The 25,293-nt window shown below is 34.0% G+C and overlaps 1 long non-coding RNA gene across 8 annotated transcripts; it reads left to right on the forward strand.

The window, feature by feature from the left end:
- The first annotated feature begins 1,979 nt into the window (after positions 1–1,979).
- LOC143254688 (uncharacterized) lies at positions 1,980–25,018 on the forward strand. 8 transcript variants are annotated; one of them, XR_013030392.1, is made up of 3 exons: positions 1,980–2,441; positions 22,349–22,725; positions 24,913–25,016. It is a non-coding gene; the product is annotated as an uncharacterized LOC143254688 (long non-coding RNA). The 8 variants fall into 8 exon arrangements; XR_013030368.1 differs by lacking the exon at positions 22,349–22,725 and adding an exon at positions 13,379–13,479 and having other exon boundaries at positions 24,913–25,007; XR_013030399.1 differs by lacking the exon at positions 22,349–22,725 and adding an exon at positions 21,570–21,763 and having other exon boundaries at positions 24,913–25,007.
- Positions 25,019–25,293: the final 275 nt, after the last annotated feature.

Consider the following 25,293-nt stretch of genomic DNA (forward strand, 5'->3'; position numbering starts at 1 on the left):
CCTGGTAAAAATAAAATTAGATTGGAAAATTTATACACATTTTCTGTCTCTTTCTACAGTCGTTTATCGAATTTGATAAGTCAGATACATAAGGAATTACACCATAAAACAAACCATCTAAATAATTTTTTCTTTCTTTTTTCATGTGCCACGTATTATAATTTATCTCGGACTACTCTCCGATTTATTATGATAGGTATGTTCATGTATTACTATTTCAAATAACTGGAAATTTGAATTTATTGGTTAATCAAATACTAATATTTATCAAAATTATGATATTCGCCAACAAGATTGATACACACAATCTTCCTTTTTATTACAAATATATTTTAATATAAAAACAAAAAATCAATACAATTAATAATAACGGTTATTACTAATAGTTATTACAAATGATGGTTTACGTACATGAGTTCTACAAACTTACAAGCAACACTGATTCTTATATCCATCTAGAATTAAATATTTTATCGATGATCCAAATCCACGATGAGCAAATTAATTCTGAGTTGATATTGTCACACCTCGCTTACGGCGGAGATATTTAATGTCCTCGTAGAAATAAGAATGTTCGAAGTAATTCACTGAAGTTGAACAGTGTGTAATGTTCGAAATCTATTAGGTTGAGGAATAATTCGTGAGCGTTTTTAAATAATTTCATTCAAGCATTACATGCAAGACTATACAATACTTCAATGCATGAACACATTACACCCAAAACATTTATTATGATACTTTATTTCATGTAATACCTAGGTATATAGTATGCATTGTTTTAAACGAAATTACAAGAAATTAAATGCGAAAAGCAGATGGTGTCGAAAATGCTCAATTTTGTCCACTTGACATTCGATTTAATGAGCTGAAAATGAAAGCAAGCATTAAAGACATATGAAAATCAAACACACCATCTATTAGAGCAAAAAATTATCTACCAGATGACATGAAATATTTTGCGAAAGCGTTTCATTTATGAATATATTTTTTTAACTTGAAAAATCGCTCACAAATTATTCCTCAACCCAATACAAACGTTCCTGACCCAATTCTGTACTTTCCGGTTAATAGGTGTTAATCACAATTTTAGTTTCCCAAGCCTATAGCAGCTGTAGCTGTCCAGTAATAATGATCTTCAGTCTCTCGCTAGCTTGTTTTTATACGAATCACGCGAGATTAACACTCCTACGAAAAGTGGGGCCTAATAGGCCCCAGAGCAACTTGAAAGGTTATTAATATTAGGCTAATAATTTTGTATTTAAATGATATTGCCATTTAAATCCATTAATGAATGGATTAACGAGATTCCCACTGTCCGTATCTATTATCTAGCGAAACCACAGCCAGGGGAACGGGTTTGGAGAAATCAGGACTAGAAACGTCTTTTCGTAGGAGTGTTAAGAATGTTTACAAAGTTCGCTTAGCAACAATACTATCAATGAATAGTATTATATACACACCTAGTGCACTGTTGATTCTTACGCTCAAGAAAATTTACAAATTTCGAGAACAGGCGGGACTTACGCGATACACATTCAAGAATATACGTCACATACAAAAAACAAAACTATACAGAAACACGCGTAGGCACTAAAATAAATATACAACAGCAAAAAATTTTCACATGTCATCAGTTCTTAAATTTTTTCTCCAACAATACATTTTCCGGATACTGTGCTCTCTTGTCCAGCACCTCTTTTAACTGTGATTAGTTTTCCTAAGAATCCTCACAAAACAAAGGTATTTAGATAGGAACACGTATTAATCTATACTAGAATTAGTCGTCAGCTTATCACAATTCTCAAAAACTAGATATTATAAAACCTTTATTAGGTATCACAAAAACTAATAGCAGTTCAAAAGAAGGGCTAGATAAGGAAATACATTATCTGAAAAATGTACTGGTGTTGCTACAAAACAATTAAGAACTGATAGGTTTACTGAAAAAAATCATTAAGATAATTTGGTTTATTGTGTAAGTCCTTATGTACCTGACTCATCAAATAGGATACAAATACTGCAGAAAGAAATAGAAAGGATGTAAAAGTTTAAAAATAGTTACATTTATTATTTTTCACTCAAACAATATACAGTTAATAAGTCTACCAACAAGGACAAGTGTCAAATAGATCTCTCCTACTTCCTTCTCACATACGCCCCCCGTGTTTTCATACCCATTATGGATGGAGTATAACACAGATAGCCCCTTTGTGCTTAACTTCAAACAAACAAACTTTTAACATTTCTGATAAATGGTAATAGCTGAGTAAGGACAAACAAGTTTCTTTGTTGGAATACACCAGTTCTTTTTGGATATGTGATAAATACCGTCCATTTATTTACTGCCTGCGTTTCTGGACTGTTATAAAACATTTTATTATAAAATACCTTATATAGTGTTAAAAGTGTATTTTCAACAAAGCAGATGTGTTTTATTACAGGTAAGTTTGTTTTACTTGGTGTATTTTTTAAGTATTCCACACTGTGATTTTTCCTTATTAGGATTGACACTGACAGTTCGTTAATACTTTACTTCTAGGCTTGACAACAAACAAGGTTGAATACTATTTTATATTAATTATTAAATGAGTATCTTAATTTATTGATAATTATTCTAACTTTGTATATAAATATGTTAGAAGCATGGTGGTAGAAGCTTTTAAATAACTTTAATTTGTAATGTAGATTTTGAACTAGGTTCAACACATAGTAAATTAGATGTAAAGTATTCAAATGGTTTTCTCTGAAGATATAAAACTCGTTTATTAACAACGAAAGATATGAATAAAACTAAATGTGTTTCAACGTTCTAATTGCCTTGTAGAAAAAACATAAGAACATCTGCATGTTTTACCCTCTCTCTACACATATATATATTATAACGGATTTACTATTATGTATTTATTTTGATATCGATGTTTGTTTTAGTTAAATATATATTTAGATATACATGTCACTTACAATGTCAAACATGTATTGTTAAAGCTCCGCCTGTTCTCTAAATTTGTAGATTATTGAGTGTAAGAATCAATAATATACTATGTGTTTATGTAAAATAATAGAGACTGCTAGTATTATTGCCTAATAAACTTTCGAGAACCTCACCTTATTGTTTATAAATACGCGGAGAGACAGTGTTGTTGGTTGGCTATAATCAGTATACTATAAACCTCGTAAGCTATAATCATGATTAGTGCTTATTAATCGGAAAACTACAGATATTTTGACGAGGAGCGTTTATAGACTTCAAACATTAAGAACCGTTAAGCTTCATTACAAACTTCAGGGAATTAACTTCGGATGTTAGTATTTCTACGAGGAGATTAGATATTGTTTTCATCGGGAAGACTCATGTGAAGATGCTAGCTTATTTTCCGTCAAGATAAGTGTACCTGTGTATCAATATAGAATTATTTCGCTCATAGTTAACCGCCGATAAAATATTCAGCTCCACACCAGGTAGAGTACTCAGTATTGTTTGTAAGATTTTAAAACCCTTGTATATAAATTATTTTTTGTAATAACCGTTATTATAAACTGTAATAATATAATATACTGTTTTATCGTGTTTGATAATCCTATTAGTGTGGCTACAAAATGGTTAAAAACTGATATGTTGACTTAAAATGGAAAGATAAAAAAAACCTTCTACATCTATCTAACTAATAACACAGTCTGTCATAGTACCTTCACACCTTTCTGATAACATTCAAAGAAGCTAACTAGTAACAGTCCTAATGAACAAGTGGATATCTGTAAGGGATTTACTACTGTACATTTATTTTAATATCTGCGTTTGTTTCAGTTTAATAAGTTTGACTTATATTGTTGGATGTATATCGCACAAGATTCTTCTGTTCTCTAAATTTATAGAAGATTCTCGAGAGTAAGAATCAACAATATTTGTTTTACGAAAAACATTAGCGTATCTTCGAATATTGTTAAACTTTCGAGAATTTCGTCTAATGAATATATAAAATCTAGGTATCGCAAGACGCTTGGAGATAGTAATATAATACTGTTGATAAGGTACAGTCAGTATACTATAAGCTTCGTAAGCTATAATTGTCATTGGTACTTATAAATAGGAAAACTACAAATATTTGACCAGGAACGATTACAGATTTCGAACATTATGAACTGTTTAACTTAGAGAATTAACTTCGGGCGTTATCATTTTTATGAAGCCATCACATAACTTTAGCAGAAAAAAACACATATGTAAAGAACAGAGCTAGCTAACATTTCTGTCAAGTGAAGTATGTCTGTGTATTTACATAAAAGTAACTTACACATCGTGAATTTAGACCGTTGATAAAATATTCAGTTCCAGACCAGATAGAAGATTGTATATTGTTCGTGAGTTTGTAAAATGTTTGTATATAAATATTTTTTTCTAATAACCGTTATTATAAATTATATATATATTTAAATATATTTGTGTTAAAAAAGAAAATTATGTGTATCAATCTTGTTGGCAAACATCACAATTTTGATATATATTAATATCTTATTAACTTCTAAATTAAAATTAAAATGTCTGGCTATTTGAAATCATAATACATAATGTACATAACATACGTCCGAAATAAATTACAATAAGTAACAAAAGCACCAGAATTTCCAGCAAAATGACTAGAAGTATACTCGAACTACTACATAAAAGTCAGTTTTTTGAAATAGTTAGCTTGTTGTTAAGTGCAAAAGCTACACAATGACCTATTTATGCTGTGTGCACCGCGATATCGAATTCCGATTTTTAGGGTTATATGCTCTCAAACTTACCGTTGAGCCAGCAGAAAACGCATTTATCCTAGATAAGCCTAGATGTATACATAACACACATGAAGTAATTTTTTTTACTTGTCTAGGTACGTTCATTACGCATACTCATCTATTTATCTTTATTTATTCCATATGCGAGACCTCGCTGGGAGAGCGATAAGTCTATTGATTTACAACATTAAAATCAAAGGTTCGATTACCCTCGGTGGACACAGCAGATATCCCGATGTGGATTTGCTATAAGAAAACACACACATAGCCCAGATGTTTTGAAAATATATGTGAAGTCTTACAGTATTGTTTAAACTGCTTATACTAATGGTAAATTATTGTTCAGTTGTTTTTGTGAGGCTGAACATTTGCTTATAATACGTACAAGTCCATACACGTTAAACAGTTCTGGTTGCAGGTATGGCCGAACCTAATTTTCAACTACTGACAGTAGGAAAGGTTGCTAGGCATCAGCACTCACTGCCACACGAAACCGTCTAGATTTTTGAGCCGAATAAAAGGATTTAATGTAACCTTTATTAAACAGCTGAACGTTTAGAGCCAGTTCAATGGCGCTACATCTAAAACCATGGACCCTTCAATCTATATTCATGCATGCTTCTGCTATGAAACACCTTTATTAATTGTAGTCCTGTAGTATACAGTTTAATATGCTTTTTATAAGTCTAATTTTATTCATAATGCATTTTTAAAATAAATGTAGATAAATTAATATATAATATGAGTTAATAACTTTAGACGTATTAAAATTATATATATCAATCGTCCTTTGGTAGGTCAATGGTAAATTGATAGATTTACAATCTTAAGATCCGTGATTTGTTCCCGTGATGGACAGAATAAAGATTATGTGTTTGTAGTTGAGGAATGTTCAATAGGCTTCTTATTTTTGTAGTTTTAATATTCATTCTCAATTTAATCTGAACGTACACAACCAATGTGAAATGAGAATGACCATTTAGGTGGTAGATCAGTCGCGGTAGGCAAATGAAAAGTGTCATTGTAAATAGAAACTTTTTATTTTATTAATTCAACTTAGGTCTTCTTCGATTACACTAAGTAATTTAAAGCAGAGCCGTATCGATGGTTGTGCATTTGCACAGGCCGGCAAAACACGCCGGCTCTTCTTTGAAGCTGAGAAACATCTGAAAGAAAGTGACTGTCTAACGTTTCCAAGTACACACTAAAATGTAGTTTATGCACTTAGGCCGTAGATACAAGTTAGAGTAGCCTGAAGAAAACGTTAAGTAAGAAATAAACGTTTTTCTTATGAACTATATATTTGATATTATTTTTATTAGGTAATCCAAGAGATTGTTGTTGTTGTTTTGAATTAAGCACAAAGCTATACAATGGGCTATCTGTGCTCTGCCCACCACGGGTATCGAAACCCGGATTTTAGCGTTGTAAATCCGCAGACATACCGCTGAGCCACTAGGGATCAATCCAAGAGAACCTGTCCAACGAAAGAACAAGCTACAACAATATATGGACCACATGAAATTTTTGCAGGTACCTTGAAAATGGTTTATTAGAACAATTGAGGCAATGCAACGAAAAGCACCAAATTATTAACTTGATGGGTAATAATTTTTTGTGAAATCAAGACATACGGTAGTGCAAGTCCCAACAAATATTTTCAGATCTAAGAATCAACCCTAAAGCTCAAGAGTCAGAAATTCCTAACGTAACTTCACTACTGTTTGTACCGGGAAATGTATACTTATTTACATGTATCAGCCACCATGTCAAATATAAAAGATTGTTTAATGTAGTTATTATTAAGTGATTTATTTTGTGAGTTAATATTTCATGATTTTTTATTTTATTTTTTTTAACTAAGAGAGTTAAAAGCAGACAAATATTGGAAGCAAGTCTATTATATACGAAAAACAAACGATTATTAGAAGCTGTATTTGTAAAGTATTGCCCTAGAGGTTATCGAATGTCGCGTGCAATTCAATGATGTCGAGGATAGAAAGATGTCTAGAAGGCCTAAGGTATTGACCTACAAATAACGGCAAGCAGATGAAGAAAGAACAGTAGAAAAGAGCAAAGTGAAGGAAAGAAGTTCGGTTAAACGCAAATTTAATCGTCGTGGGAGTGAAAGGCTTAACGGTTAATAACTTAAGAGTGAGATAATGAGAATAAGATTCTCGTCAAAGGATTTTCTACAATAATTAAACCAGCCTTAGTGCACTTTCACAAAAAGAAGTAGGTCTAAATACGAGAAAACAGACGAGTATCGAAAGTTTAGGATAAAACTTCGGTAACTCATGAGGTAGTGTAAGTGAATTTTACATTAATACTGTTGCAATAAAAAGAAAAAGAAGAAAGAATTGAAGTATACACTAATAGTGCTTAAAATATAAGTAGAGAAAAAATAGTTCGACTTTTCAACTAAATTCTAAAGCAATTGAATTAGCCTAAGTGGACTTTTGACAAGAAGATGATAGCCGTATAGTATTTAAAATACAAATATGATATACATAGCATAAAGAATATTTGTTTTAATATACATATTATTTTAGAACCAAGTGGGGTACGTACTACTGGTTCATCATCAACAAACCACAGACACTTACAGGAATAATCCTGATCCCAACATACATATTATTTTAGAACCAAGTGGGGTACGTACTACTGGTTCATCATCAACAAACCACAGACACTTACAGGAATAATCCTGATCCCAACATACATATATTTTTTATACGGCTATAACTTGCTCCTTATAAAGTAACTTTTCTGGCCAGTGGCGGATTTAAGGTTGTATAGTCAAGCAAGTCCAATTATGCTGTTAGTGGAAATTTTAATAATGAAAATAGATCAGCATCGTGTTACAGATTTTTAAGTGAAACATGAAGGATGGTAGTACAATGTTTACCTGTATTATCATTATTAAAATTTTAATTGCCATCAACAGCATTATTGCACTGGCAAGGCCACCATTGTTTATTTCACATCCGTCAGTCGCCGTCACTTTTTTCTTTCGTCTTTTTTTAAGACTGAGCTATTTTAGGTTTAAATTAGGTTAACTCTAACAGATCCTTCACCAAACTGTGATCCAGTAGTGGTGATTAGTTTCATATGAAGATGTGTTAATAAATTGAAATTAAAAGAGTAAAAGACAACTTCACTGTTTAAGGGTTTGGTTTGTTTAGAATTAAGCCATGGGCTGTCTGTGCTCTGCCAACCATAGGTACCAAAACCCGGATTTTAGCGGTGTGAGTTCACAGGTATACCGTTGTGCCACTGGGGGAAAAGGCTATTGTAAGGAAAGCAGAATAGCAGAATTATTCGCGTACATAGATATTGATACGTATTACGCTTTCAAATCGCCGTAAATTTAAATTTAGAAATCAACCGAATGTCGATGTGTATCAGATTTATAGCATATGCCAACAAGATTGACACACATAGTTTTCTTTCTTAACACGTAACTTGTGTTATGAACTTAGAATAAGTTACACTGTTACAAGAAATGTCTATGATATAAACACTGTTCTAACATTATGTTGTTTGACGAGTTCTACTGTAACATAAATGCTGTTCTTACTATATGTTATTTAGTGAATCCTATCTATGATATAAATACTGTTCTGGTTCAATGTTGTTTGTAGACTACTGTATATAATATAATTACTGGCCTGGCTTTATGTCGTTTGGAGACTCCTATCTATGATATAAATTCTATTGTCACTTTATGCTGTTTGACTAGTTCTAATTATAATATGAATACTGCTCTAACTTTATGTTGTTTGATGAGTTCTATCTATGATATAAATACTGTTCTTAGTTTATGTTGTTTGATGAGTTCTATCTATGATATAAGTAATGTTCTAACTTTATGTTGTTTCGTGAATCTTATCTATGATTTAAATACTCTTGACTTTATGCTATTTGGTGAATTATATCTGTGTTATAAGTACTGTTCTAACTTTATGCTGTTTATATACTCTCAGTACGTTTTCAGAAAAAGAATCTTTGATATATGTGGGATACAACTAGCTACCTGTAATTATTTCCTTGTTTATTATTGGTGTTTATTTTTTTTATAAAGTATTCGATGATATATTCAGTGTAAAGTAGGGTTTTCTTCCGTCTTTATGGTGGACTTGATAAGTTATAAAAGTACTGTGGAAATAATAACTGAGGCAATTTTTTTTCGTTATCTCCATCAGCAGATGCTCTTTATTGTATAACATACCGAGATCAAAAAATAAAGTTGTCTATTATCGCGACAAAAGAACGTAAATCAAAAACCTTCGCTTTTATAGCATTGCACGCTAACAAGTGCCTTATGTTCGGTCAAGAAACTGTTCTACCGTCGAAACTGTATTACAATTTTCAAACTACTTCTCACTGTGAAAGTTGTGGTTTGATAAAACAAAAATAACAAAAAAAAACCCAACCAAAAACATCCCATATCTTGGTTGGGTGGTTCGGATAATTCATCCAGTTCTAGGTGAAACTTTTGAGAGGATTTCTAAAATTTTGATAAGTGACACAAATGAGTGTACATAAGCTTTTTTTGTTTTCATTTCATTACTCAATTCCGATTTACGCGAGTTACCTATCAATTTGAATTTACGTATTTCACATTTTATCTGGACACCTATTTTGTTTGAAAATCATAGAGACAAACTGATAATTAGATATTTCCCAATCCACTGCAAAGAACAGTATATAACCATATTACCCACTTCTCAGTCCTTCCCTGAAAAGTCCCGGCATGGCCAGGTGGTTAAGGCACTTGATTCGTAATCCGAGGGTCGCGGGTTCGAATCCCCTTCACACCAAACATGCTCGCCCTTTCAGCTGTGGGGGCGTTAAAATGTTACGGTCACTCCCGCTATTTATTGGGAGTAGCCCACGAGATGATGGTGGTTGGTGATGACTAACTGCCTTCCCTCTAGTCTTACACTGCTAAATTAGGGGCGGCTAGCGCAGATAGCCCTTGTGTAGCTTTGCGCGAAATTTAAAACAAAAACAAACCTTCCCTGAACAAAAGAGAGAACTACAGAGCCGCCATAGCCAAGCTCTGCCCAACGGAACAAAGTTTAACAAATTCTCATCCTCAATCGTCTGTAGAATGTCCTACTTTATAGTCCAGATTTTTATAATTTGGGACAGTAAGGGGTATAAAAGCATCCTAAGTTTGTGAAATTCATAATTTAGAAAGTTGATTCCATACCACTTACGAAAGCTAACCATGATAAGCAAGGTAAGGACTACTACTGCACGATTTTGACACTGCTTAAAATGACGTAAATAGTATTCACACACAAACAAATGTTTCTTCTCAGAACGGTTGGTATGGGTATTAACACTTTTATTGATAAGGAGAGAACAATGTTTCGACCTCTCTAGGTCATTTTCAGGTTAAGAAAGAGAGAGTTTGAATGTGACCGTCGACGGACACATGTCTTAGAGACGAGAGTATAAACGGGTATGGGATTGTAGGGGCGTTGCAGGTGGATGTTAGGTTATTAATTACTATAGGTATAAATGTGTTACTTTATATTGGCTTAATTTTGATTTTGGTTGCTGTATGAGTAGGACGTCTTTGATTTTGCTAATACCAACCCTGCTAATGTTGAAATCGTTGCTGAAGAGCTCCTAGTGAAGTACAAAGCCCCCGTCAAGGCTTACAGCCACCCACAACCTACATCAGTGAAAGTGCATGCTCCTTCTTACACGAGCCTGCTTTTGACTCTTCCCATGTCTCTGTCTACCGTCACCATGCTATTGTGTATGCTGTAGTTCATGCTGTTCCTGACCATGGCTATGCCCCTTTACAGTACAGATATCGTCCAACTACTACCACTACAACAAAGGTCCCCGCTAAGCCTCTAAGTCTTATAGCTACAGTCATTAAAAGGAATATGCGATAATAAAAAAACGATCTTATTTATTCAAAAGGGTGTACATTTTTCTTTTTTCCAAAACGATCTTATTTATTCAAAAGGGTGTACATTTTTCTTTTTTTAATTTGTATTATTTCATATTTCAATAACCTTGCTCGTTGATGTGTCTTTATATCGTGCTACTTTCTCCGTATGTTCGAGTGTCAAAAGTATAACTTGGCGTTCTGTCTTACTGTGTAATAAATGCATAACAATAAATTCTGTTTCCGCTCTGAAAACTGGTGTTTCTAAATGACGTTTTCTGTTTATTTATCTTGCTATATACATTGGCATATATTTTGTTGTTAAGTTTTGTGCAAAGTCACTGGAGGACTATCTGAACTAACTGCCCAACTAGTTACCACCACCAACTACAAACTCTTGTGCTACCTTTTTTACCAACGAATAGTGAGATTGAATGTTATGTTATAACACTCTCAGAGTTAAAAAGGCTATCATGTTTTATATCTATACTTCTGGTGATATTAATTGCATATAAATACCCAAAAGACATTAAAACTTGAGTGCAAAACAAAAGACTGATCTCGTCAGTAAGTAAACTGTACAGAAGTACATTTTTATTGCTTTTCCAGTATATTTGACATTGAGTCGAAAATTGTGCCATTTGGTTGGAAATGTAAAGCAGTTTTCTTTTTTCATCATTATGCCTAGGTAATATATGTTAGTATGGTATATTCACGTAAAACTAAGTTAATCTTGAAGCAGTGGGATGGATTCATTTAGTAATAGAAGGCTCAACATGACATTTATTACAAAGTAACACTGAATATCTGTGTAACTGATACTGTAAGAATGTAATAAAGAGATTGTACACAATATAAGAATGGATTAGGTATTTTCAACTGATCAGGCTATCTACCAGACTGTTTAAATGCAATATTCCTTACTTTAGAATTTACCCAATGCGACTGCACTACTTCTGTGTTGATAATTCTCATTCAAGCATAAATGAAGCTATAAACTTGAGAAACCACGTGAACCACAACTGCAAAACACTGTCATCTACATCCTTACACAATGTACAGCATTATAACTATCAATCTATGAGCAAAAAGATGTTATTTACAGAAAATTACAAAGTAACAGAGGCACATAAAGCAACATCAACTCAACAATTTTCTTCACCTTTTAGTATGCAAAAATTAAATGTGCTCAGAAATGACTAACCAATTAAAAATATACTATGTTAAAACAAGAAAAAAACGTATGGTGATTTACTTTTCTTCTTAGACCAGGCATGGTCAGGTGGTTAAAGCACTCGACTCATAATCAGAGGGTCGCGGGCTCGAATCCCCTTCACACCAAACATGCTCACCCTTTCACCCGTAGGAGCGTTATAATGTGACGGTCAATCCCACTATTCGTTGGTAAAAAGAGTAGCCCAAGAGTTGGCGGTGGGTGGTGAGGACTAGCTGCCTTCCCTTTAGTCTTACACTGCTAAATTAGGGACGGCTATCGCAGATAGCCCTCGTGTAGCTTTGCGCGAAATTTAAAAAACAACAACAAACGAACAAAACTCTTCTTTCCCGTTTTCAGACTTTACCTTAAGCCAAAAATGAATTTTAACTTTCGACCTAATAGAGTTTAAACTCATACCCTGGTCAAGGACTATGTTAACATAAAACACGCAGTCTTTAATTAAAGAATGTGATACAAAAGTTACATGAAAATATTTTTTGATAAATAAATTCACTAATATACAAAAAATATAAATCTTTAAGCAAATATACAAGCACACACACACAGCAAATCCCTTTAAGAAAGATAATCTCAGTAATCAAACCAGTTAATAATTCCCCAACAATAAGTTTGTTTGTTTTTTGAATTTCGCACAAAGCTACTCGAGTCAGTGTAAAACAACAAAATAAGGACTTATTAAACATCTGATTCGAAAACTAACTTTAGGAACCAACTTAAAGTGTTTTCAAAATTAATGATTTTACTGTTATTTTTGTTTATTTTCAATACAACGGTGTCATTTAGCCTTTACCCTTAGTTTTGGTTTTTGTTCTTGTTTGGATTAATAATTTTTTGTCGCGCTGTTCAGTGTGGTTAGAGTCTGTTTTTAGTCAGGAAGCAAGAGGAATTTTCTGACAATTAAGGCATTAAGACATAAAAGAATAAAAGTGTAAAACTATAAAGGTGAAGTTTAGGAAATTATTTTAGAAAAAATTGTTCAATTTCTTGTGTAAAGGAAGAATTTGCATCCGTGTGATTACTGTGCATGTAAGTAAATAAACTTACTATTCGTTCTTGAAGCTTAGAAAGCCTTATACCTGGAAGTATTTATACACAAGTTCAACAAAGTGCACAGTATTAAGATAAGTAAATATGTATATGTAACTAGGAACTCAGACGAGCTAAGAAGTTAAGGAATTGGTGAAATTGTTTAGTACTAAATATAAACTTTTACATTCACAGATGTTGTACATCTTCATGATGTTAATGTACTTTGCAAGAGTTAGGTTTTTTTTTTGTGACTTAGGAAGTCGTTTTGTGAAAGAACGGGTAATGCATTAACATCCCCAATATCCCCTAAAATAACTATTTATTTAATTTTTCTTTTCTGTACAGAAAGTGTTGGTTCAAGCAGCAATGTGCTTTATGATTTTTTTAACTGTGGTTAATATTTATACGTTACAAATTATTAGAGGAGATACAACAGCAGGAAGATATGACCACTAACATCATGAAGAAGCAGAGAGAGAATATGCAGGCAGGAAGGCTAGTGATGGATGAAGACAGTGATGAGGTGAACATCACCATACGTTTTTCATTCTTCCTTCTAGAAAGGTTACTGGCTGCTTCTTATGCTAAAACAATGATAATGGAAACATAACATATAAAAAACCGTGATAATGCCATATGCACAAACTTGTACTATACGTTATCATACGCACTAGTGGTTTAAAGCAGACTGCTTCTGGCTACTAAGCAAATTGCGTAAGTAATCTTCTCATGTTACGCCAAGCAACTTACATTTTTAATATGCATTGACATCTAGGAGCCATTAAATGGAACACAATTATATATCATAAGCTCAATAACTGCCAAGAGGATTCAGCTAAACTAAGACTTTTCAGCTAGAATTGTTGTGTATTGGAACTAATATTCGTTCTGTTACTACAGGATATATTAATACCATATTACTTCGAATTTAAGATGCCCTCTAATCTAAGATGCATCCCACTTTTAAAAGGGGATTTCCAGGAAAAAAACAATTTGGATGACAATAAGAAAGGAGTAAATGTGTTTGAAAAGAGTTTAATAACGAATGAAAATGTTAATAATGTATTTAAAATGAAATATAATAAAAAATGAATAAAATATACAGGAAATTTAGATTTTTTGTTACAATAATGTTTCTTCCTGCTTTCTTTATTTAATCAGAATGTTACTCCGATGTTTTTTCTGAGTTCTTCGCCGTAATGATAAACCTTCTCTTTTCATACATTTCTCACACCATCTATTTCCTGCGCATTATTTTTCTTTTAACATTAAGACTTCTATCGTTACAGACAATCCTTCATTTCGTAACCCTCTGAAATACGTTAAAACGACGGCGCCAGTTTCAAGATGTCTTTCTTTTCTTGGGCCAGAAGATGACTTTGTATTTTTCTTTCAAGAAAACTTCGTTTCATACCACGCCAATGCCGTAGACGAGATAACTCGTCCAAGCCGATCGCTTACACAGTGCCACGGACGAGTTAATTCGTTCTCAATAATACCTAACTTCAACGCTAGATGTCAGAACCATACATGATTTTGACCTACTTACAAATTGTTTCACTTTCGAACCAAAATGGCGTCACAAAAAGTTACAAAGTGAAGAAGCATTAGAGTTGTAATGTAGCAGCTGAAGTACTTGGCAGTCAACAGATTAAATGCAAAGTAAATCGTCTTTCGCAACTGTAAGACTGTAACGTTGTGGAAGGTTTCATAATGACAAGCTGATTATTTTACAGGGTAGCATAACCGTATAACTAGATAAAAATAACATTCTTAACCGAAAATCAAACTAAAATTTTGAATATCTGTTATAATACTTTATTTGTTTAGTAGATTTCCGCGCAAAGCTACTCGACGGCTGTCTGCACTATCCGTCAGTGATTTAGGAGTAATAAACTGGAAAGAAGACAGCTAGTCAACACCATCTACTGCTAATTTATGATATATTATAATTAAATAGCGTAATTGACTGTAACATTATAACACTCACGCGGCTGAATTGGCGAGCATTGTCGATGATAGAATTCAAACTTTCAACCTTCAGATTGAGAGTGAAGCACCCTAACCATCAGGCTGTGGATAATTTAGTGATTTAATAAATACTATTGAATAATGCTCAATGAAGTTCATTTGATTTGAATATTAAACTTTAAGATGAAACCCAAAAAATATATTGACAAGTTATATTTCAAACAGTTTTAAGACTATTAATACCACTTAAAGTACTGGCGTGTTCAATTTCTCGTTTCGAGCGTGGCCTCGTGGTTAATGTGCTAGACAGTGAATCCGAGCTCATGTGATTCGCGTCTTGTTATAGCAGAAGCAGTCGCATTCCTCACTTTAGATACATGGGTACGTTATAATAATGACGTTAAAATCTCCCCATTTCATTACATTAATCAATAGTTGGTAATGGCTTTTGTTGACTAGTTGATTTCCTTCTAGTCTATAAGTTCAAAATTAGGGATGGTTAGATCAGTCTTCCCTCAACTCTATAAATTCAGAATTAGGGATGGTTGGATTAAATGGCCCAACTGTAGATTTACGTAAATTTCAAAACAAGCAAACATTTTTATTTTTTATAATATCTAGCAACCTGGTAATCCTTCCTGTTGTATCTCTATTGATCCAAGCTCATAAAAAATAGTTCTCTAGAAGCTCAGTGTAGGCCAGAAGACTTATAACTCTAAAAATCTGGTTTCCATACCCGTTTTTGGCACAGCATAGTTAGCTCATTGTGTAGCTTTGTGCTCAACAATAAACACACATGTCACGAAAAGGGCGATAAATGTATATTAAAGTTGCCAAAGCTCTTGGTTTGCTGACTCCGGCTTCTTGGTAAATACATCGCTTGAGCTCTAGCTTCTGACTGGATCTAGCTGCTTAAATTTGGTGCTTTGCTACAGTTCTGAAACAACAAACCCTATGGCTAACCAGGATACTACTTTTTATGTCTCTTTATGGTATTATTTGCAATTAAAACAATCTATAAGAATTAATGGGTTTCCAGTTAAATTACATGGAGAATCTGATATATTTATTTTTTCACAAACTTTTCAGTTACCATTTTTTAAAGAAAATCATCGTTAACATGAATATATTAACAGTTTCTACTAATTGATAAATAATCCAAAGAGAAAAGAGTGAGTACATAAAACAAAAAAATAGTGCATTTGTTTTCTTTTAGAGAACTTTTAATATTAAGAACACAAAAGCATATTTTGAAAAAAATACAATTAAATCAGCTTACGAATCGAATTTTTATAATACTTAGTGTGACACATTATTTGTATATTTATATACTTTCCAGTTTTAAGATTTGTTTGTTTGTTTTTGAATTGTGCACAAAGCTACACGAGGACTATCTGCGCTAGCCGTCCCTAATTTAACAGTGTAAAACTAGAAGGAAGCCAGCTAGTCATCACCACTTATCGCCAACTCTTGAGCTACTCTTTTACTAACGAATAGTGAGGTTGACCGTCACATTATAACATTCCTATGGCTGAAAGGGCGAACATGTTTAGTGCGAAATGAATTGGAACCCGCGACCCTCAGATTACAAGTCGAGCGCCTTAACCACCTAGCCATGCCGGGACTTAGTTTCAACACATTCAGTAAAAAAAAAAAAAATATTATTTTACTTCTCACTTTCAATCCAGTTGAGTTCTCAGTTTTTAATTCAATTTTTAAATAAACAAGGTGATTAATTAAACAATTGCTGAAAGGGCGAGTATGTTTGGTGTGGCAGGGATTTGAACCAGCTACCCTCAGCTTACAACATCGTACATCATATCAATAGTAAAAATACATTAACTATATCTGAAAACATTTGGAGAAAGTTAGTTATTGCTGTATTAGGGGTTATAATTATTTCATAGTTATTTATTTGGTTGATGTACATTATAAGGAAGAATATCACAAAGTTTATGGGGGAAACTGGAGGAAGGGTGAACCAGCTTTGGAACTCTGGCTCCAGGGTCCAGAGAGCTCTTGTGGGCCTGATTCCATTTCAGTTCACGCTCTACAGATGACACTGAACTAAGGCGCCAGAGACCGGCTGACCCACATTAGAACCAAAGTTTCTCTAAGTTGTTTATATTTTATCCACCATCACTATCCTCGAGGATTACCTAATATCAGTGAGTTAAAAGTATTCGAACTCTCGGTAAGCAGCACTCACAGCATTAGCGTAACTGTTACCAATGCTATTAAATAGTAAAAAATTAGGCGTTACAAAATGTTGTCACTGATATAATATTTTTTCAATAGAAAAAACCAGTGGTTTCCAAACTGTGCGCCGTGGCGCACTTCGCTTCGCTTTGTTCTTTGTTGGTATTTGGGTATGTTGGATTGTTAGACTCAACCACTTATTTGAGTAGAGCTTCGAAAGATGAAAATAAGAAAAGGAAAAATAAAAATAACGTTTTTAGCATTTAATAGGGAAAATGTGAACACTATGAAATTAACCTAAATACTAGCTGGTCAAAATTTAATCATTTGTGTTCAATCATTAGCGTTGTCAACATCTCCCACTGACATCTCCTGTGTTACATTGGGTAAAAACATGGCAAAGGTTAAAAAGTTGACAGAGTTTGAACGTGGCAGAATTGTTGAGCTGCAAAAGCAAGGTCTCTCTCAACATGGCATCGCTGGTGAGATTGGGCGTAGTAAAACTGCTGTTACAAATTTCTTAAAAGACCCTGAGGGATACGGAACGAGAATTTCAAGCGGTCGGCCAAAGAAAATTTCGCCGTCGTTGAGCAGGAGGATTCGACGGGTTGACCAGCAAGACTCCAGCCGATCGTCGAACCAGATTAAGGCCCTTACGGACGCAGAATGCAGCTCAAGAACAATAAGACGGCATCTACAAGAGAAAGGCTTTAAAAACCGTAAACGTCTTCAAAAGTTACGTCTCCTTCCACACCACGAAACAGCTCGGTTAAACTTTGCTGACAAGCACCAAACATGGGACGTAGAAAAGTGGACGAAGGTTTTGTTCTCTAATGAGAAAAAAATTAACCTGGATGGTTCAGATGGCTTCCAATGTTACTAGCACGATAAGGATATCCCACCGGAGACATTTTCTACACGACACAGTGGAGGAGGTTTCATCATGATCTGTGGTGTTTTCTCCTTCCAATGGAGCTTCAGGTCATACAGGGGCGTCAAACAGCAGCTGGCTACATTGGCATGTTGGAGAGAGCATTCTTATTAACTGAAGGTCCTCGCTTCTTTAGAAATGACTGGACAACGCTGCAATCCACAATGCCTGCAGGACAAAGGACTTTTTCATGGCGAATAACGTAATTCTTTTGGACCATCCAGCGTGTTCGCCCGAACTTAACACCATTGAAAATGTTTGGGGATGGATGGCAAGGGAAGTCTATAGAAATGGACGTCAATTCCAAACAGTACGTGATCTTCGTGAAGCCATCTTCACCACTTGGAATAGCATTTCACCAAGCCTTCTGCAAACGCTTATATCGACCATGCCAAAGCGAATGTTTGAAGTTATTCGCAATGACGGCCATGCAACTCACTACTGAGAACTCTTGTTGGGCATTTCCTACCCTGTTTAGGGCTTTTTTTTGGTATGGTCTTAAACTTTTGACCAGCTAGTATTTAGGCTAATTTCATAGTGTTCACATTTTTTCTATTAAATGCTAGAAAAGTTTTTATTTTTATCTTTCGAAACTCTACTCAAATAAGTGGTTGAGTTTAATAACGCAAAATGCATATTTTTTCGTTATGTTCATTGGCCTTAAAATTTTGGCCAGCAGTGTATATATATGTTTTATTTTCTTCTTTTATATATTTTTTCCATCACTATACCTATTTATTTATTTTTTTAAATCTAGTTATATATATTTATCGAAAAAAGAGAAAGAAAGGAGAAAAAATAAATAAATAATAATAATAATACAAAAAACTATGAATATTATACCAGTTCTAGGCGTCTAGTTCATGGTGGTCAGCTTGATTTATATTTGTTAAATATATATTCGTAGGAGAGAGGTACTTAGGACTATGTTCATCATGTACGTAGATCACACAATAAATCATTTTATGTCAATTTTTATTATAATAAGTTGGTGCATTATGTAAAAGTCTATCAGATACTGTCTCTATATTTGCATACTTGTGCATAAATGTGGATGAAGTATTGCGTCGTACTTTGTAAGCTGAGGTTAAGATTGAATTTTGTATTTTTTGTAGTTTGTGTAATTGTTTTTGTGTTATGTTTATCCAGGCTGGACATGCGTATTCTATTATAGGTCTAATGTATGTTTTGTAGATTTTTATTATATCATCAGGTGATGTGCCTTGACTTTTACCCGATAGGCTTCTTGCTTAATTTGTTCTTTTCCAGATTATAGTCAGGATATTGTTAGTATGCTGTATCCACGTTAATTTGGTATCGTAAGTTAATTCTACAAATTTAGCCGAAGTAGTAGTCTGTGAAAGTGATCCATTGATGTATAACTTTGGTGGATCTTTTTTTCAGTTTATTTAATCTGGTGAATAGTATTACTTGGTTTTTCGGAATATTTATTTTTATTCTATATTTCTGGCAGTATTTTTCTAAATTATTCAGGACTAGTTAGAGGTTTGCTGCTGCTATTGAAGGAGTGGGGACACTTTTCCAGACCGCTATATCGTCAGTAAATTGTGATGCAAAACCTACGTTTAGGTCCGACAGTAGCATATTACTCACATACATGATAAATAAGTAGGGCTAACTACCCCTCCCTGTGGAACTCCTGCCTCAGGTAAAAAGACCCTGAGTGGGCCCCATTCACATCTACTTTACACGTTCTATTGTCTAGAAAGTTAGATAGTCAGCGAGTAATTCCCTAGGGTAAATCCATTTCCGTTAACCGGTGATGTAATCCATTATGCCAAACTATGTCGAACGCCGCGGCGCACCAGGGTGCCGCGGGATATTTCAAATTTTTGAGAGAAACACACCGATATCGTTATGGAGAAAGAGGTCTAGTGTACCTGACCCTTCTGGGTATACAAATTTATATACCCAAACATCTAGAGAAAGAGAGAGAGATCGATATCTGTTGGACACCGCGCAAACTACAAGCTCGAGGTAATTCACAGTTTTAACATTAGATCGCGCTACATTCCTTTCGATGACGTTCTCGAATGCTTGAGATGTTTTTGTTTACTTGTACTTTTGGCTACGCCAGTAACTTCTCGAACTTTCTCGTTTCTTAGATTTTTGTATATAAATACCTGTCGACCCTCCGGGTCCGTCAGTGATCGAAGTAACTGAAAGGTGTCAAAATCAAGTGTCTGCAAGGTCTAGCGAAGTTCAGTGAATTAGTTTGTTAATTTTTAGTTCTTGTGCATAAAAATGGAAATATTTTTGAACATTAATAAGAAGTGTGAGAGTGAAGAAAAGGATGGCGAACCACAGACCAGTGGCAAAGTTGTGAAGAAACGGAAATATCGGAAATATGACGATAATTATCTAGATTTTGGTTTTACTTTGGTAGCTGTCAATCATGAAGAGTGTCTGCAGTGTGTACTATGTCTAAACGTTTTGGCTCCAGAGTGCATGTTTCCAAGTAAACTAAAACGCCACTTAGAGACCAATCATCCTAGCATGGCTAATAAATCCCGTGATTATTTTACCAGAAAGTGAAAGAACTGAAAAAAACAAAATGGTACATTTTTGAGATAAACATCAATACCAAGAAATGCTTTGCTAGTATCTTACAAGGTGGCATATATAGTTGTAAAATGTAAAAATCCTCACACCATCGCAGAAGAACTGGTTTTACTGGCTGCATTGGATATGGTGAACATTATGATTGGTGAATCTGCAGGAAGACTACTTTCAAAGGTAATTTTATCCAACAATACTATCAATTATAGAATCCAACACATGGCCGAAGACCACAACGATCAGCTAATTGAAAAAATGAAAGGGAAGGAATTCAGGTTACAGATAGGTGAGGTGACGGACAGCAACAAGGATGCTCATTTGATTTGCTACATACGGCTCGTGGATGGTGACAAAATTTTGAAATATTTTCTCTTTAGTAAAAGTATCACTGCAGGTACAAAGGCTCAAGACTTTTTTGAGATCTTTGACACTTTTATGTGTGAAAAGAACTTAGACTGGACTAAATGCGTTGGCGTTTGTACCGTGGTGGTTGTTCTATATCCGGCCATTATGGAGGACTGCAGGCACTCATAAAAAAGCAAAGCTCTTGATGCCTTGTGGGCCCACCACATATTCCACAGGGAAGCCCTTGCATCAAAGCACCTGAGTTCTCCATTGAACGTAGTCCTGGAAAGCGTGTTGAAAGAGGTGAACTTTATAAAAACTCGGACACAGAAAGCGAGATTAAAAAAAAATTGTGTGAGGATATTGGATCTAAGCACACATCTTATTTGTACTACTGTAGCTTGCGATGGTTCTCTCATGGGAATGTACTGCACCATGTGTTTGAATTATGATAGGAACTTTACTCTTATCTCAAAGAAGAAGAACAAGGATGTACTAAAAACTTCTTGAATGCTGATTTTTTGTCCAAATTAGCATATCTGTGTGATCTCTTCAAAAAACTGAATGTGTTGAATCTATTTCTGCAGGGAAACAACAAACGCATTATGAAACTTGCAGAGAAGGTTTCAGCCTTAAGAAAAAAGTTACTACTATGGAGAAGAAAAATGAATAAAGATGGTGGAAAAGACTGTTTCCCCCCCTGTTGCAGCAGTTTGTTATATCCAATAAAGTTGATTTGCCCCACGAACTGAAATCTGTTGTTGAGGAACACCTAACTCAGGTAAGTGACTGATTTGAAAATTACTTTCCAGAAGATATGGAGAGGTTTGCATGGATCCAAGACCAATTCAAGGTTGAGGCTCCATTTGAAGTTACCTCTGCAGAAGAAAAATATCTTATTGAACTATCTTGTGACAAGACTTAAAAAACAAACAAACTTGGCAGCATGGAACGAACTGAGTTTTGGTTATCAGTAAAAGATGAATATCAGCTGATAAATGCTAAAGCTTAGCGAATCCTAATTCTATTTGCGACATCATATCTTTGCGAAGTTGGATTTTCAGCGGTTGCTTGATAAAAAGCAAGTACCGCGCGAAAATTAACGTGGAACAGGAAATGAGGAAGGCGATATCCAATCTGATTCCAAGGTTTGAGAAGCTATACAGTGCCCAACAGGCGCACACATCCCATTAGTAATTGTGGTTATTTAAAAATGAAATAAATATATTGTTTTTACTTTCAATTTACGTGTAGTATTCTTTCAAACGGCTACTAAGTTGTTAGGACATAAATACTTATTAAGTATTAAGTTCTTTGGACCTAATTATTTAATAAACGGAACTGTTAGGTTTTTCTTTTTGTCTAGGGGCCCCGTGAACCGAGAAAGTTTGGAATACGCTGAACTAAACAATACATTTACATAGAGAATATATCAAGTTCCTGTGGTCTAGAGTGCACTGAGGCAAACCAAAACAATAAGAACACTTGATATGTTACAAAATTGTGCAGTACCGACAGTTTCACTGCAGTTAGACGCTCGTTTCACTGACCAATACATTATTTGAAAAGAACCATAATACATAAACAATTCGAGAAATGCCAAGTAGTTATGGTCCTAACAAGGCTTAACAGATCGTGACAGAATTGAACTGAAAAAGATATCTATGACTCCTCTCATAGAAAATCTTATGTTAACAACTTTTTTACTTATGTTTCTTTTCAACAGACGGCGCTCGTCCCATTGTAAGTATTTATTGTGTCATATTTTATTGTATTATATTTACAGCAATGTTGTAACAGATTGAAGTGTCGCAAAGTCAATTTTCTGTTATGTCCTTCAATGAAATTCCTGAAGAGTGATAACATTGTTATAGTTTGTGACCAAAAATTGTAAATTATGTAAAAACATAACGGAGAAAAACATCTTTCTAATATATTGATGATAGAAATGTTTTAGTTATGGTTTCGTATGTTATTACCTTATCATATTTTCAAACCCACTTTTTTACATATTAGCACATTCAACAGTTAAGGAAAGAAGAAAATAGTATTACAATTAAACGTGAACTCTAATTCATTTCATTAGCCACTGTTACTCTGTAACGTTGGTTTGTAGGGATTTCATCTCTCATAATAACCCTGGGCAAAGGAGATCGAAGAAAACGCGATTTCTTTCGTTAATGAGCTGTACATTATCAGAGATGCCAACATTACGATTTGAGCGTAACCATTACAATTTTGGTGTATACATTACGACTATACCCTCATACAGACAAATATTAGGACTTGTTGCAATTCCCAAGTTATTATATATTATATAGGCCTATACAATAAAGTGATAAATTGTTCCCCCAGGGCTTGAAAGGGGTGAAAAGAAAATTTCTAGTGAGATACAAATACATTTTGATAATAAATAAAAGACATAGTCCAAATGGCTACTTGCGATAATCATGTTTGTGCTTGAAATAATAAAAAATATTTGTATCTCCGACGTCTACCAATAGTTTGGGTGCGGTACTTCTCCATACTGGGTACGTGGGGGAATCCATAGTTACGTCATCAGTGCTTGTCAGCCAATCAGCTTTCGAGTTGATGGGTATTTCTCGTTTTTTAGGCGGCATAGAAACACCAATGCGATCATTCACATGGTGGAAAAAAGAGACCTTGTTCACCAGATTGTCTTGTTTCTGGCAAATCCAAAAGGACTAAAACCGTGAATCAAAAATTTAGGAAAGAGTATAGTGCAAAATATCCGGTCATTGCATCAAAAGTCAGTGACAGTCATGCGTTTGGTACAGTTTGTCACTTCGATTTTTTTGTGGCGTATGGCGGGATAAATGATTGTTCCAAACATACAAAATCGGCATCTCACCAACAAAAGGCTGAGGCTAAGACAGAAACGATGCAGATAACGACATTTATGAGTAAGAATTCAGAATATGAAATAAATGAGCAATCTATAGCAGTAACAAATAATAATAGTTATATTAATAATATAATAATAAACAGCTTAGAGACATTGGTCAGGCCTAGTAGCCGCAAATGATAAAGGGCTCTGTCTACAATCATTACGCCCAGTCATTTGAAATAGTTGGCATCTCTGCATTATATGTATGGGCTTTCTCGTTGTCTTTTACTTAACGCAATGAATGTATATTTACTTAGGATTTGAAGGAGTTGAAAGATATTCTTCAAACTATATATAAACATAGGTTCACTGTAATAAGTAAAAGACAAATAAAAACGCCATAACTGGCCTGACGACCCCTGGTATTGCCGAAGAGCCTCATCGGCACTTGATATAGTTGGTACAGCGTGGTTCATATATTATTAAATTATTTGTTTTACTCATAAATTATTAGAAACACATAAGAAAGAGCAACTTTAAATATAAATTCTCTATTTTTCTATAGTAGAACTAACAAACTTAGTTATGTTTGCTATTTTACGTGTTTTAGTTATTTTACAAATTCTTGAATTTCATTATCAAACACAGTATAATCGGACAGTTTTTATAAATATTTTTTAATATTTATTGATGGTTATTAAATTGAATCAAGGTACTGTCTTATAACTGTTTATTCGTATATGTTGTTAAATTATATTTGATTATTGCATTATGACGAATAATGTTGCATTTTTTTACTGAAGAAAACTGAAGGATTTATATTATTTGTTGTTAAGGTAAAGGATATTTTAATTGTTTCTGTATTTTTTATTTTTGTCAGTGGTAGGATGTTGGAGTACTTCTTCCTAAAAAAGATGGGTAATCTACATAAACGTTTTAACATTTTGTTTTTGTGTTGTTTTGTAAAGTTGCTTTTATTGATATAATGGTCAGTTGTTGAAAAAGTGTATTAATTAGAAGAAGGACTAGTTAATTTGATTTCTTGAGTGATACGTAGTGAGCTTTTGATCTTTTTTTTGCAGGTTTTGAATTAGGGTCAGCCTGGTTTGCGTGGAAGTAAAGGGAGAGGAGGAAGGTGTAGTACAATGTAGTACCATGTATTTGACAATATAAACAATTATCGAAATTTCTGTTTTTCTTTCACTTCAGCTTAAACAACACAGAAAAATGCTCAAGTCAGTACACCTAACTTTTCATTATTCTAGTTCTGTCAGGGACCTATTTACTAATTAGCAATTAACTGGTTTCTTACAGAAAAGATAGCTTGTGACATTACAGAAGCTGTTTCTTCTGTCAAAAAATCGGATAATGGACTTGGACTGCCGCGATCTTGCACTTAAATCACTAAACATTAAGATAATGTGCACAATGAGCATTTAGTGAGTAGTCTGGTGTAGTGTTTT

Source organism: Tachypleus tridentatus, chromosome 1, assembly GCF_004210375.1.
Source record: "Tachypleus tridentatus isolate NWPU-2018 chromosome 1, ASM421037v1, whole genome shotgun sequence".
Lineage (NCBI taxonomy): Eukaryota > Metazoa > Arthropoda > Merostomata > Xiphosura > Limulidae > Tachypleus > Tachypleus tridentatus.